General features: G+C 45.5%; 1 protein-coding gene across 1 annotated transcript in view; it reads left to right on the plus strand.

The window, feature by feature from the left end:
- Nucleotides 1-14,172, plus strand: part of CLNK (cytokine dependent hematopoietic cell linker) — a 1,039,166-nt gene that overhangs the window by 528,387 nt on the left and 496,607 nt on the right. The window lies entirely within an intron of this gene.

The raw sequence follows: 14,172 nt of genomic DNA on the forward strand, positions 1-14,172 counted from the left end.
ATTTCTCCGTGCCCGATTTTCAGCATCATCCACCCTCCATAGCATGCCTTTCATGGCCGCCGTCAATTCTGTGACCTCCTTCCGGAGTGTATGCGTGGTGTCTTCCACCTGTGATATGCGCTCCTCTGCCTGCATGACTTTTTCGGAGACATTCCGTAGGTCTTGATGGAGTACGTTAACGTCTACTTTAATACCATCAACTTTACCCTCCAGCGCCTCCCTAGAAGACCAAATTGCTTGAAGGAGAACGTTGTTGTCCGGCGCAGCTATAGACGCCGACGTGGAGGGATCTGTCCTCTACAGGGGTTTGGCGAATTTATCCAGCTTCCCCTGTTTCTGCATTTTAGGGTCTTTTTCTCGCACCATTGGTGCCCGCCTGTCTCAGTGTCTCCAACTTTTTGATGGCTCCGCCGACTTCCACTAGTCCGGTTCTACCAGGGAGCCTGGCTCCGGCTGTGGGTTCAGGGTCTTGTCTCCCCTGCGGTACTGCTCCTTACCTCGCTGTGTTCCTCGCCAAGACCAGCCAACTTAGACTCCTAGTCTCCTCTTAGCTTTCCATCTCAGGGCATTTCTACCAGGCACTGTCCCTCCTTACATTTGTTGGCACCACCTACTGTCTTCTGCCAGGTTCACTTCACCACTGTCCCACCTCTCCAGCAGGCCTCTCTGTCACCTGGCTAGTGGTGTGTTGTACTAATTGCTGCACGTGACTCATCAGGCACCATCCGAGAGGGGTCCAGATCTTTCCCCACTCCTCTTGGACTTCCCCACTATCTTAGGCGCTCCAGCATATGCTTCTTGTCCTCCCACAGGGCCTCACTACCGTCTGAACTTCTAGACTTCCCAGTGGGGGGGATCCTTTTTCCTTCACACTCGCGCTGGCCAATGCTCTCCCAAGTTGTTCCTCTTTGGCCCACTCAGCATGCCCCGAGGGTCGAGCAACGTGTACCCTCTTTGGTCCACCCCCCAGGGCCGCTGCGCTCCGCGTGAAGCGTGTGCGACGATCCCCTTCAAGCAGGCACAACGCGGACTGCCTCTGCCTCCTCACTTTGCTTACTGTGCCAGCCTCTTTCTCGGCACCTCCCTCACAGCACCAGGGTACGGCCCTTCAGCACACCAGAGTCTGTTCCGTGCACACCGGCACACCGCCTTCCACGGGCCCAGTGTGCATGTTCGCTCTTCCCGCTGTGACTGATTCAGACGGGACTTCTTGCTGCATGCTTCTTTTAGCCTCTTCAGAGTCAGAATGAGTAACCCTGTGCCGTGCTCTTAGGACGCTCGAGCTTCACACCCAAGCCACTTGGGTGTTCCCGGCACTCGACCACCAGCCGCAGTCCTCCTCGCTGATGGGGGAGAGAAGGAGGGAAAGCACCAGCAAGATTTTTTTTGTGCGTCTGGCACCGTTCCCAAATTCCACTCCCCCTCCGAGTGTCCTCACGGCAGCCGGCGACCGCAGTCGGGCCGGCGGCTGCAGCGCAGCAGCAAGCCTCCCGTGCACATAGTCCACAGCGGGTCAGTCCTCAAGGGGGGGGGGAGAAACCCCCGCACCGATCCTTTTGCTGGCGAATGCCGTTACCTCCCTGCTTTCTCCGGCACCAGAGCTCGGTCTGGTCCCGCAGTAACAAGCTACTCTGCCACACTTTGAGCTACACTATTACTCCCAGCACCACCTTGCCTTCCAGGCGGGGTCTCCTCAGCAATTCGATTTCCCGGGGATTACGTAGCAACACGGAGCTCTAGCTTTCCAATCTAGTTGCACGCTGTTTCCCAACACCAGGATGTGAGTGCAGGGCTTGAAAATATTTGTGAGCTCAGGATCTTGCCAGGATCTTTATCGGCCTTGCGGAACTCCGGCCGGACACGTCGAGTCCGCCATGTTGTTGGCCATGCCCGCTAAATTATGAATATTCTTGATTAAAAGAACTATCATAAGGTTTTAAGAGTTAGCGTGTTCGCCACGTGCATTCGCATTTTTTTATATTTCTGACACTCTCCTCTTACCCTGTGCTCCTGGACTGATTTATTAACATGATATTGATGTTACACATAGAAGCCATCCTAATATTTCTGTAGTATGATCATTGTTTTTTAAAATATTTCTAATGTTCTACTAATTCAACCTCTCGATTTCGGATTTCAGATGAATTATATTCGAATCAGAAAATGTGCAACTCTAAAAGGGAAAGGGACCATAGTCATCAACTCAACATGTTATTGTTGATAAATGACCTTTCAACCCTTTTACATTTAATCTTCAAAAAGGATAGCAAGCACTAATAGGATGGTTTGCCAAACATTTGCACGTGATACTTTCCCCTTTGGATGTTCATGGTGCCTATGTCTTGTTCTCCTGGTATTAAAGTAACCTGTGGATTAATAGCAGTGGCTATGACCACAGCTTCTTGATTGTCAGGATGTGAAGGATGTCAGTATTGGCTAAGCTGATCAGAAAAATCAACAATGTGCGGCTTCAAAATGCACCCGATGGGAGACCCTCTCTGTATACTTAAATGTTCTTAAAAAGCTTTTTAGAATCACCTCTATTCTTTCATCATGGAATGAGTGGAAGAGCACTGGAGCATCACGTATTTCTTTATTGAGATGTTGGGACTAGGCTTCATTGATGGTGATTTATCACGCTGGTAAGACTTACTAGGACCCTTGCCAACCTTTTGATGACCTTCTCTTGGCCCCCTTATTATAGGGATAGGCGTAAGTCACTTAGGGGTATATTACCAACAACTAGCGATAATTTTTGTCTCTAACTTGTTTAGAGACAAAAATTATCGCCGCACATCGGCGATTTTTATCGCAGATAAACCTTGCTATTAGCAAGGTTTATCGCAAATGCGATAAAAAACTCCCGCAATGCATGAATATCGCTGAAAAGTCAGCGATATTCATGCATTATCGAGCAAATGCTCTTAGCCATGTTATCCACCTCCCATTGGATAACATGGCTAAGAACTGCTCAGGGCAGGTGTTAGCTTTTGGAGATATTCGCGCTTAGCGCGAATATCTCCAAAAGTTGGTAATAGGAGATAGCGATGTTAGCGACTGTTTCCAGTCGCTAACATCTTGGCACGCCCACTTTGCATGTCATTAGTGATAAATATCACTGACATGCAAAGCGGGGCCCAAGATGGTCGCTATCTCCTATTAGCTGTCGCTAACTGGTGTTAGCGACAGCTTGGTAATAGGGAGATAATTTTATCTCCGCTTTCTTGGCTTTTAAAGCCAAAAAGCGGAGATAAACCCCCTTGATAATATGCCCCTTAATTCCAGGTAGCACATTCATGCAGAATTACCTAAAATGTACGTGAGAACAGTAATTCTGCATTTAGCACTATTTTCTTCATGAAAAAGTGCCCCCTCACACCCAAAATGGTTGCCAAGATACATTTTGCGCTAAGTGATTAACACTAAATGCAACAAACATGAATCGCAGCACGATCAGCCACCCATACTTGCTAAATGTGCTCTTGCGGTATGATTTTTTTCCTCTAAATTACTCTTAATTACGTGAGTGGGACTAATCACATTGCTATCTGTAATTCTGTTTCAAAGAGTAACACGAAATTACAGAAATTTCTCTAGCATAATTAAAATTACTCCTAAGTCTCCTTTTTTACATGGTATTTGCTTGCACTTTTAGGAGTAATGTTTTTGAAATATCACATCGTGCTCATTGTTGTCAGCTTTTTCTTCCTTTATATGTCATGTCTATGCACCCAGACAATTTATGGAGCAAGCAGGAGTATGACTCAAACAGCTAAAAGTCACCTGTGCTCACCCTGGGTTAGCCTGGCACAGAGCAGTTGGCCTTATTATCTAGAAAGACAACGTGTAAAGTATTTGTGCAACACACATACACGCACAGTAAAACATTGAAAACTCCACAAAAAGACTCCACACCAGGTTCGAAAAATAGACAGTAATGTTAATAAAAAAGTCAACACAAAAGCAACAAAAATCCAAAAAGCTGAGTTATGAATTTCTATACAATAACAAGAGTTCTAGCTCTTAGAAGCAATAAGCGCCAACGGGGGTTATCTGATCGAACAGGATTGGAGCAAAGTCAACAGTTAAAGCTGACCACGATGGAGTGCAGGCTTGGGAGAAGAGCCGCGCAGGTCCAGTGACTGGAGTACCTTTCTCCTGGTCGTAACACAAAGATATGGGGTGAAGATGAGCGATGCGCCAATGTCAAGCCTACAGTCGAGGTGATGCCTTTATTTCCTCCAAGCTGTGGTGGCGATGCTTCGGTTCCAAAGGCAAAGCGCCAAGCTCGAAATGCATTGTTTACAAAGTGCGATGTGCGGAGTTTCTCCACGCAGTTGAGGGGATTTAGGCCCACATGCATCAAAGTCGATTGCATTCGCAATCGTCATTTTTCTAAGAAAACGGACGTTTGCGAATGCAATCTACCAGTGTGAGATGCATCATTCATTTTTTGCATTTTCGGTATTTTAGAATTCGTAAATGATTATGCGAGTTCTAAAATGAGTCGCAATGGGTGCGATTCGTATTTTAGAAGGAAATGTTCCCATGCATCATTGTTTGGAAGATGCAAAAGCTGTGGAAATCGCAGTTTGCATTTCTAAAAATAAGAACAAGTCAGAGATGGTGTTATTTTTTCGCTGCCATAGGAAATCCTTTTCCACAGCGCGCGCCATTGGTACACTGAGAAACCACACAGAAGTAAACGTCTTCCTTGGGAAATCGCGCGTGTATGTCTACACGACGTGCAGTGACGTAGCGATACTTAGTCCTGGTTCAAAGCTGCTGCCAGTGCCCTCCTGGCGTGCCCATTCATATTTCTGGGTAAGGGGTTTCAAGCGTCTCCCGCCCGCAGTTATCCTGCGAGATGGCCTTTTGGTGGGTGGGCAGTCCTTAAATGTGAATGCGTCTAATGGCACTGCCATGGAGCGCTTCGCAGCCTCCTTGGGGTTATGCGCTGTATAATATTTACAGTACATAGCAACTTAAAAGCGATGCCCCAACGGCACCCTCGGGCCACGTGTTTACCCCGTCAGAGCGGGACTGGGCTCTGCAGCCAGGGAGGGGTTAACGTGAGGAGTAGAGTAGAGTCAGCCTGCTGGTTCCACATTAGGGCCAAGCTGCAAGGCAGCGCCGCGCGACCGACCTCTGCTGGGGGTGATGGAGAGGGGAGAGCGGACCCCAGAGGATTGCCGCCAACTGTCCCAGATGTGGCAGAGAGGCTGCCAGCCTTACTGGGGGGCCGAGGTGCCGCCATCTTCTCCAGAGACAACTGGTGCCTGGAGGAGCCACGAGACAGCTGGGCCTTTACAGAGCTGTGCATTGTTACTCTCTGTAGCCAGCAGAGCTGTCACGGGGAGACTGCAGAGGTGACATCTGTAGACAGCTGAGCTGTCACTGGAAACAACGCAGAGAGGCTGCCTTAAGACATCTGGGCTGTCGGGGCTAGACTGCAGGGATGCTGTATGCAGACATCATCCCTGCTCCTGGAGGAGACTGCAGGGGGCGTTCTCTGGACAGGGAGACACGGAATGTCTCTCTCAGTGTTCTCTATAGACTGGTGGGCTGTCACAGATGGTGACTGCCTGAGCGCTCCGTAGAGCTGTGCCATCACTTGAGGGGGTACAGGCATCTAAGCTGTCACAAGGGGACTGTTCGGAAGAGCTGTCTCAAGCACAGACGTCACGTGCTGTGTGTAGATGGCTGAGTTGTCAATGGACACCGCCCAGGTGTGGTCTGTTAATAGCCGAGCTGTAGCAGAATAACTAAAAGTGGGCGGTCTAGTAAGGAGCACTCTCTTTTGTAGCTGCCATGCTCTGTAACTCTCTATTGCATCGATTCATCAAATGTGCTGTTTTCGCATTAAGCGAAAGTGCAAAATGCAATTTCCCGTTATGCGATTCCTTAAAGAGCGCGATTCGCTTTAAATTGCGATTGATTCCGACACGCAAAAAAAAAAAAGAAATCTTCATGCATACCGATTTGCGATTTCTTATTTGCGATTCCTTAAAAATCGCAAATAAGAAATCGCAATCTCCCACTTTGATGCATGTGGGCCTTAGAACTCTCCACACTGCTGTGGTGGCAATGCACAGTTCCAATGCATCGGGCTCTCAAGGCAATGTGTTGGTTCCGAGAGGGATGTACCAATTCTACTCATGCAACAGGGTGTATGCACCGGTTCTGGTACACACAGACTGGAGATTTCTCTGGTGAAAGTTTATTGCAGGGAGAAACAATGTTCTGTAATCTTCTGTACATTAATTATTGAATAACAGTCGACACATGTTTCATCACACAGTGTCTTCTTCAAGGCTGTAAAATGATGTATAAATATATGGCAGTCATATTTTATGAAAATACAGAGACAAACATTTATTAAGTGTATGTGCCCAGAGAGAAAGCTACCGAACCCATATTGTAGAGGAGAGACTGTGATAACCGTGAATGAAGAAGTTATTTCCAGCCTTGTTACACACTGTGATACCCGTAGGTGCTGAATACAATGAGTCCAGCTGGCCATGCAAAAGTGCCGAATCCTACTTGTGAAGAAGAGTGAAAAATAAAGGAAGTGGGGAGGAAGGGCAAGTATAGAACATACAAAGTGATTTATCATCAGACTCCGTGTCCATACCGTGGTAGACCAACAAATGGCACTAGGTGAAGAGTTCAACTAAGAAGGAGAATATTTAGGAAAAAGACAAATATCAACTAACCTAGCACTAATAAGGTATGGTGAGGAATGTATAATGGTCCAATAGGAGTCATCTTATAAGAGGACGATGTAAAGAAGAAGCGCCCAGAAGAGAGGTTTGCTGCTGGCAATGATGTTTGGAAAAATACAGTGATAAGGTAGTATCACCTAGAGAGTAATAAAATCGTGTAAGTATCTGAAATCACAATCTTAAAGTGTGTCATCTTTCCAGAGATGGGTAAACTAACTTGCATGTACTGTGTGAAGCAATGAGTCCATCAGTTTTAAGGTTCTGCTATTCAAGTTGTATTTCCTCATCGATTGCTGTCAGGTCCAGAAATGTGAACTCGAGTTAGGTATAAGAAAAGCTGTCAGTATGAAGTGGAGAGGATTACAAAAAGGAAACTGAGAGAGTAACCTACTCTAACGTTCACTGAAGGACGAAGTATGTGTTATATCACTTGAAAAGAACCTTGTAGTAAAAGGAGGACTATAACCCCAAAACATGTCTTAGAGAGAAAGGAATGTTAATAATTATTAGATGCGAATATTGGAGGTGCCTCGATAACAATGTTAACGTTTGAAAGTAGTGGGACCAATCGGCAAGGTATCCTATGGCCGACAAAAACAATAGGAGAGGAGAATAAAATAGGAGAGGAGAAGACACAATGTTTGAGGGTGACACTGCAGAGAGGGCCAATTCCAAAAGGCTGTTAATCCATTTGTTAACGGTAAAGGGATTCCCTGGGTCTGCTTCTCCTTTGTTAATGTTAAGAAAAAATGTGTTGAGGAATAGGCAGTGGTACAGGAAACCACTGCCAACGTTCTGTTGAAGAATAGCACTCTCTGAAGGGTCACCCCAAACTTTTTGCCTTCCTCCTCCTCTTTTTGCTGAATTTCTTTTGTTGGTCTTAAGACTCTAAGCACTTTACCACTGCTCACCAGTGGGGGTTATCTGATCGAACAGGATCGGAGCAAAGTCAACAGTTAAAGCTGACCACGATGGAGTGCAGGCTGGGGATAAGAGCCACGCAGGCCCAGTGAACGGAGTACCTTTCTCCTGGTCGCAACACCAAGATGTGAGGTGAAGATGAGCGATGCGCCAATGTCAAGCCTGCAGTCGAGGTGATTCCTTTATTTCCTCCAAGCTGTGGTGGCGATGCGTCGGTTTCAAAGACAAAGCGCCAAGCCGAAATGCGTTGTTTCCAAAGTGCGATGTGCATCGTAATTAGATCCTACATCTTTAAAAATTCTTATCTCAACATCTACTTATTGGAATTTTGGCATTTTGGTCTTGTTTTATTCAGATAAATATTCTCTATTCTTCTAAACCCCTGTACAGTCATTGTGTGGCGTTTTTCTATTGGGTTAATGCAATGTAAGTGTTGCACAAATACTTTAGACATTGCCTCTTAAGATAAGCCTAATTGCTCTGTGCCAAGCTAGCCGAGGGTTAGCACAGCTTAATTTAGGGTGTGTGTCTGGCTTACCCTGGCTAGGTTTGTGGTCCCTACTTGGACAGGGTGCAAGCCTCTGCCAACTAGAGACCCAATTTTTAACAACGACCCATCCAAATTATTCAATATGTATTTCGGCTATTCGGTAACCATTTACAAAATCGCAAAATGTTATTAGTACATAGTAAAATGCCATTTAGCACTGACAAACCCTGTGATTTAGCAAATCGCAGGGTTTGTGAGTGCTGAAATAGCTTAGTACATCTGGTCTACACTACCTTACTCATTTCTCCATTTCACCATTTATCTTATCTGCCCTTTCTTTTCACCATGTAGTTAGAACGTGATTTGATCTGTTTACTGCTTGCATGTACAATATAATTATTTGTAAAAACAAATATGGCATTTCTGATCGATTATCTATTCAATGTGTATGGCATAGTACTACTAACAACGAAACCTTTTTGTAATGTAAAAAATGAATAAATAACCAAGTACATTTAATTAATGTTTTCCACGTTTCTCATGTCATTATATATAATCTTCGTGGTATTTCATTCTTACATTAAATAGTTCAGTTTAGGAAATGAAAAGTGTAATTGTAAAAACCATTGAATTCTTGAATATAGAGAAAACAACAGGCAGGAAAATAAGTTTCCTTTTCTATGCTGATCAAATAGACAAGCTTAATCGAGTAGTCATTAACACAACCCTGCCTTTCAAATTGAAAGTAATTGTCTTTTAATTTAGGCAACGATTTGCAATTATCATTAAATGGCATTCTTAAAGAATCTAAAGACAGTTTAAGTTAGACAGATAGTTACAATTATTTTTTGGAAAGTTTCTTGCCAATCTCTACTATATTGTTACCAAATTGCTATTTATTAATGGACTAAGAAGAACTACAACAAGGCAGATTTCAACTTTTTAACCAATTGCAGATTTTGGGAGTCGCTGATGAACTATGCCATTGTATATTATTTATCAGACGTACATCTCAAGGCATGTACAGAGGTACAGTAAAGTAACTGCCAAGGCAGCACATTGAATGGCGCAGTAATGTGTACTGAGAGACTTGTTCTTGAGATACTCTTAAAGGTCCAAAGACATCAATGAGATAAAAAAAAAAACATTGGTGTTAGAAATGGGGGTCTCTAGTTGGCACTGGTAGGTACTTTTGTCTACATAGGGGCCCTTCTTCCTAGTCAGGGTAAGGGGGTAAACTTCTAAAATAACCCCTGCTCACCCCCTTGGTAGCTTGGCACGAGCAGATAGGCTTATCTCAGAGGTGGTGTGTAAAGCATTTGTGAACACTTACAGTAATACAGTGAAAACACTACAAATGGACACCACACCAGTTAAAAAAAATAAGTAATCTTTATCTAAACCAAACAAGACCAAATGACGAAAATCCAAAATACAGTAATAAAAATATGACTTTCAATGGTAGAAATAGTTCAGTTGAAAGCATATTGCAGATGCAACACTTTTCACACAAAGTGCCTTGAATGCGTCACGCACTCAAACAAAAAGGGCCACAGGGAAGGTGATGCGTCAGTTCCTTACACTCAGCGAAGGTGATGCGTCGATTCCTTGCTCCGGGGGAGGTGAAGCGTTGGTTCCTTACTGCTATACAGGGGAAGCGATGAGTTGGTTCCTTACTGGAGAGGAGGTGATGCGCCAGTTTCGTACTGGGCGGGGAGGTGATGTGTTGGTTTCTTACTACATCCCCAATGATGTGACAGATCTAGCGCCTCTATGCGATGCGACGATTAAGGATGATGCGTGAGTTCTTGAAGCCGGACAGCAGGGCTTACATCGCTTTTCCAGCTCCCAACAGCCAGAACAACCTCCAGAGGCCCAGAACAGCTACAGGCACCTTGTGGCAGGTCAGAACTCCGAGCAGCAAGGAGGTTCAGGGGAGATGGTGGTGAAGTCTTTGTGTCCCTGAGATTTTTGAACAGGAGGCAAGCTCTTCTTCAAGCCCTTGGAGATCTTCCTCAATCAGGGGACACAGCAAACAGCAAAGTCCCTTTTCCCTTTCCTTGGCAGAAAGTAGCCACTACAGGCCAACCCCAGACAGCAAACAGCATAGGAGTAGTATTACTCCTCAGTTTCTCCAGTTCTTCTCCTTGGCAAAGGTTCCTCTTGATTTCCCAGAAGTAATATAAAAGTCTAGGGTCTGGGTCCCTCTTTTTATAGAGAAAAAATGCTTTGTTCTCTGGTGGCAGAGAAGCCCTGTACTCAGTCAAAACCAGTTCTGTCATCTCTGGTGCAGCTTCCTGGCAGGGGGTGGAGACAGCATTGCCTAAGACAGACCAGGCCCATCCAGGTGAAAGGAAATCTCCTCCCCTACTCCAAATGCAGCCCAGGTCTATTCGGCCCAGCCCTGACTCATCCAGCCTCTCTGGTGCCACTGCACACCCCCTGCCCCTGTCACTCCAAAGCCAGACTGTCAATTCACATCCTAGCAGAGGCACACTGGATGGCTAAGCAAGAAAATACCTACTTTCTAAAAGTTGTATTTTCAAACCCAGAATATATAAATCACCCTCACTAAAAGATGCATTTCAACATTCTAAGTTCAAGCATACTAAACTTTATTTTCCTACCTTGTTACCAGGGCTAGTTATGTTTTTAAGATGTTATAAGCAAACTCCCCATCCGATCCTATGGGAACAGATAGCCTTACAGTAGTGAAAAACAAAATTGGCAGTATTTCACCATCAGAACATGCCATACGCATCAGGGCATGCCCAACCTTTCACATACACTGCACCCTGCCCACAGGGGTACCTTGGGCCTACCTAAGGGGTGGCTAACATGTAAGAAAAGGTTGGGGCCTAGCAAGTGGGTGCACTTGCCAAGTCGACATGGCAGTACCAAACTGTGCACAGATACTGCATTGGCAGATCTGAGTCCCTTTTGCAGGCTGCTTATGTGGATGGCACAATCAGTGCTGCAAAACCACTAGCAGAATTTCATTTACAGGCCCTGGGTACACACAGTGCTCTGTACTAGGGACTGACTAACAACTCAAATATGCCAATCATGATATCACATACCCATAAACACAATTTACAGGGGGAGCATATGCACTTTAGCACTGATCAGCAGTGGTAAAGTGCTCAGAGTCATAAAACCACCAACAAAGGTCAGAAAAATACAGGAGGAAGGCAAAATGTTCTGGGATGACCCTGCAAAAAGGGCCAAGTCCAACAATTGGCAAATCCAATAGGTCTGGCTCCTTCACAAGAAGTTCGCAGAAAGGCATTCAAATGCAAGTCAGGTGACACATTGGGTGACGCACAATGTTTAATTTAAATGTTTTAAGCAATGTCCTTAATTACATAGGTCACGTCTATAGGACAAGTTCAAAGTTATGATTCTTTGGCAACTCCCCTTTAAGAGACCGACACTAACTTCTACCCTCCCCCCACTGCCACCCAGACACTCATAGTTTTTTCATCCAGCTTAAAACCAGCATGAGGGGCCAGATGGTCCCTGAGGGAACAGGGAGAGAGTGAGCCTTTGACTGAGCAAGACATAAACAGACTTCATAGGCTGGAAGCAAAGACACCCTGATGACTCATCCTGGAACAATGAAACAGTGCTAAGGCAAGCATTTCCTTGGAGGGACAGAGGAGGTGAGAGGAATCAACAGAATGATTAGGGGATGAAGAAGAGAGCAGAGGGGAACTCCATGTAGAGAAGGCATGAGAAGGAGAGATGTGCAAAGGATTGACTAAAGAGGAGAAAAAGACTATGAGGGTCAAGGCATAGGGCCCAGGAAGCCACAAACCCAGGGAGCTGGAGATGTAAAGAGTAGGAATGAGATGTTTGAGACTTGGAAGGAGTCTGTTTTGCAGGATTTCACAACAGTCCTCGGCAAGGTCCAGTAGTGGCTCTAAGTATTCAACAAAAGCAGCCATCTGGAACAGTGCTCTTCTCCTAGTGGTGATAGTACTATATACAGCCAAGTCATTCCTACCCCACCCTTGGGCTCCATCAAAATCTCAGTAGCCAGTAACTGGGCTTACCTTTCTGACCAGCCTGATCTTGAGACTCAGCCTTTTCCCAAGGTTTGCTGTGACTGTGGTGGCATCTGTCAGCCATCCTGTGCTTGTGTTCCGCTGCCAACACCATTCAGGCATCCTGCATCGTGCTAGCAACACCACTCAGCCACCTCCTGCCATGACAGTAGCATGCTCTAATGCATGTGGTTTGATGGTAGTTTCACTGAGCAACTTCTGTCTTGTGCTTTGGAGACAGAATCAAAGAGTGAAGCGTTAGCGCTCCGAATGCTATGTCATTCATCTGTTCTTTGTCTCGGCTGCTCCAGCACATGAGCATAATCTCTGTTTATGCTCATATGGCAACACCATTCAATGAGGACCAAGCACTACAGCAGTAGTACGACTAAGCCAGCTCCACGTGCTCCAACACCAGCATCATTCAGCCAACATATTCATGATTTAAGCCAAACACCTCACACAGTAACCACATGTGCTCCATAGCAGATCCCCCGGACATAGCGATTTTCCATCTAATCCAAGACAGGTTCACTCCCAGATGATTCCAGAGACACCGCCAGACTCTCACTTCCAGGAAGCTCCCCTACATTCATGTGCTCCACCCACTTCATGACCAGCAGCCCTACACAGTCAGCACCTCTCATCAGCAGAAACCACTGGGCAAGCAGTGTTCCTCAGTAACAGGAATTCACTGGACACAGATCACCCCTCTAACTGAGAAGCACACTGCAAAGGGCTATCCCCTTCAATGTGTGAGAAATTAATACCCTCAGTTGCATCTCTAATTTATACGGCTCCCCTCATGGGACCAATCCCTCTAACTACCAGGAGGAACTTACAAAAGGGACTCTTTGCTCCTAGGAACCTCTCCCACAGGTCCCACACTCTTCTCCCTCCAAGAGTCTCTCTGCACAATCCCCATCCTCACTCAGTGGAGTTCCATGCAGTCTCTACTCTCCTGTTAGGAACCCTCTGAAAATAAATAAATCTTCCCTTCATGCCCTGTCCCACCTCAATAGCCCTCACATACAGAGCCTCTAGGCTCTTCCCTCTCAATCCCAAAAGACCCTATCACTCAGGGATCACTCCCGCCCCTTTGCAAAAGACTCACTCCCCTATATGCAGCACTGCACACTGACTCCCAGCAGCCCCTACAGGCACTACACCCTTTATGTGTCCATAATCTCTCACAAACAGAACTACATTGTAGTTCTGCTGAGCCCCCTCTGCGAATCCACGTGCACTTTTACACCAAGGAGAGAGCGACAGCTGTAATAAGGTAAATAAGTCCAGTAACTGAGATGTAGATCAATGATGAAGATGGTTTATTGAATATGGTATTGAAGATAGATGTAAATCAAAAGGGGAACATTTCTTACTTTACAGCACACTGGAATGGCATCTTTTTTTAGTATAATCTTATGTTGATAACCTTTCAGACAACCCAATGCCACCAGCATTCCACAGCACATCCACTCTGGCTGAGCAGCAAGACAGAGAACCAGGAAAGATGCTTAGCACTGAGAACCAGATACCACAACAGCCATGAATCATTGAATTGAAATTACGTGACTGGCAACCCAAGGCTCTCGTTCAGTCAGGCCAGCACATTCCCAGTACAGCGCAACCTTAACCAGCCTGGAAGCCAGAGAAAAAACTAGCCACTGTATCTGCACTTTCTGTTCTAAATATATGTATATATATTGATGTGTTTTCTCCATATTGACTAATCAGTTGCAGGCCGGGGTCTCACTCTTCGTATATAGTCACTTCCGATATTCTCTAAAGGCTGAGCTAGTCACCATCAATGTGCAGGTTAGGTTCCCTTTCTGAACAACCAAGCTAGGTGGATTCTATATTTTCCTTTCTAGTCGCCAGGCCAACATTCATCTAAAGAGCATACTGATCTTGATATTTGCGTTTACTCTCATGTAATTTTGTATTGAGCTCAGGGTTCTCTGCAGCCTCACATTCCAGTGTAGTGATC

The sequence above is a fragment of the Lissotriton helveticus genome, chromosome 2_2 (assembly GCF_964261635.1).
Source record: "Lissotriton helveticus chromosome 2_2, aLisHel1.1, whole genome shotgun sequence".
Lineage (NCBI taxonomy): Eukaryota > Metazoa > Chordata > Amphibia > Caudata > Salamandridae > Lissotriton > Lissotriton helveticus.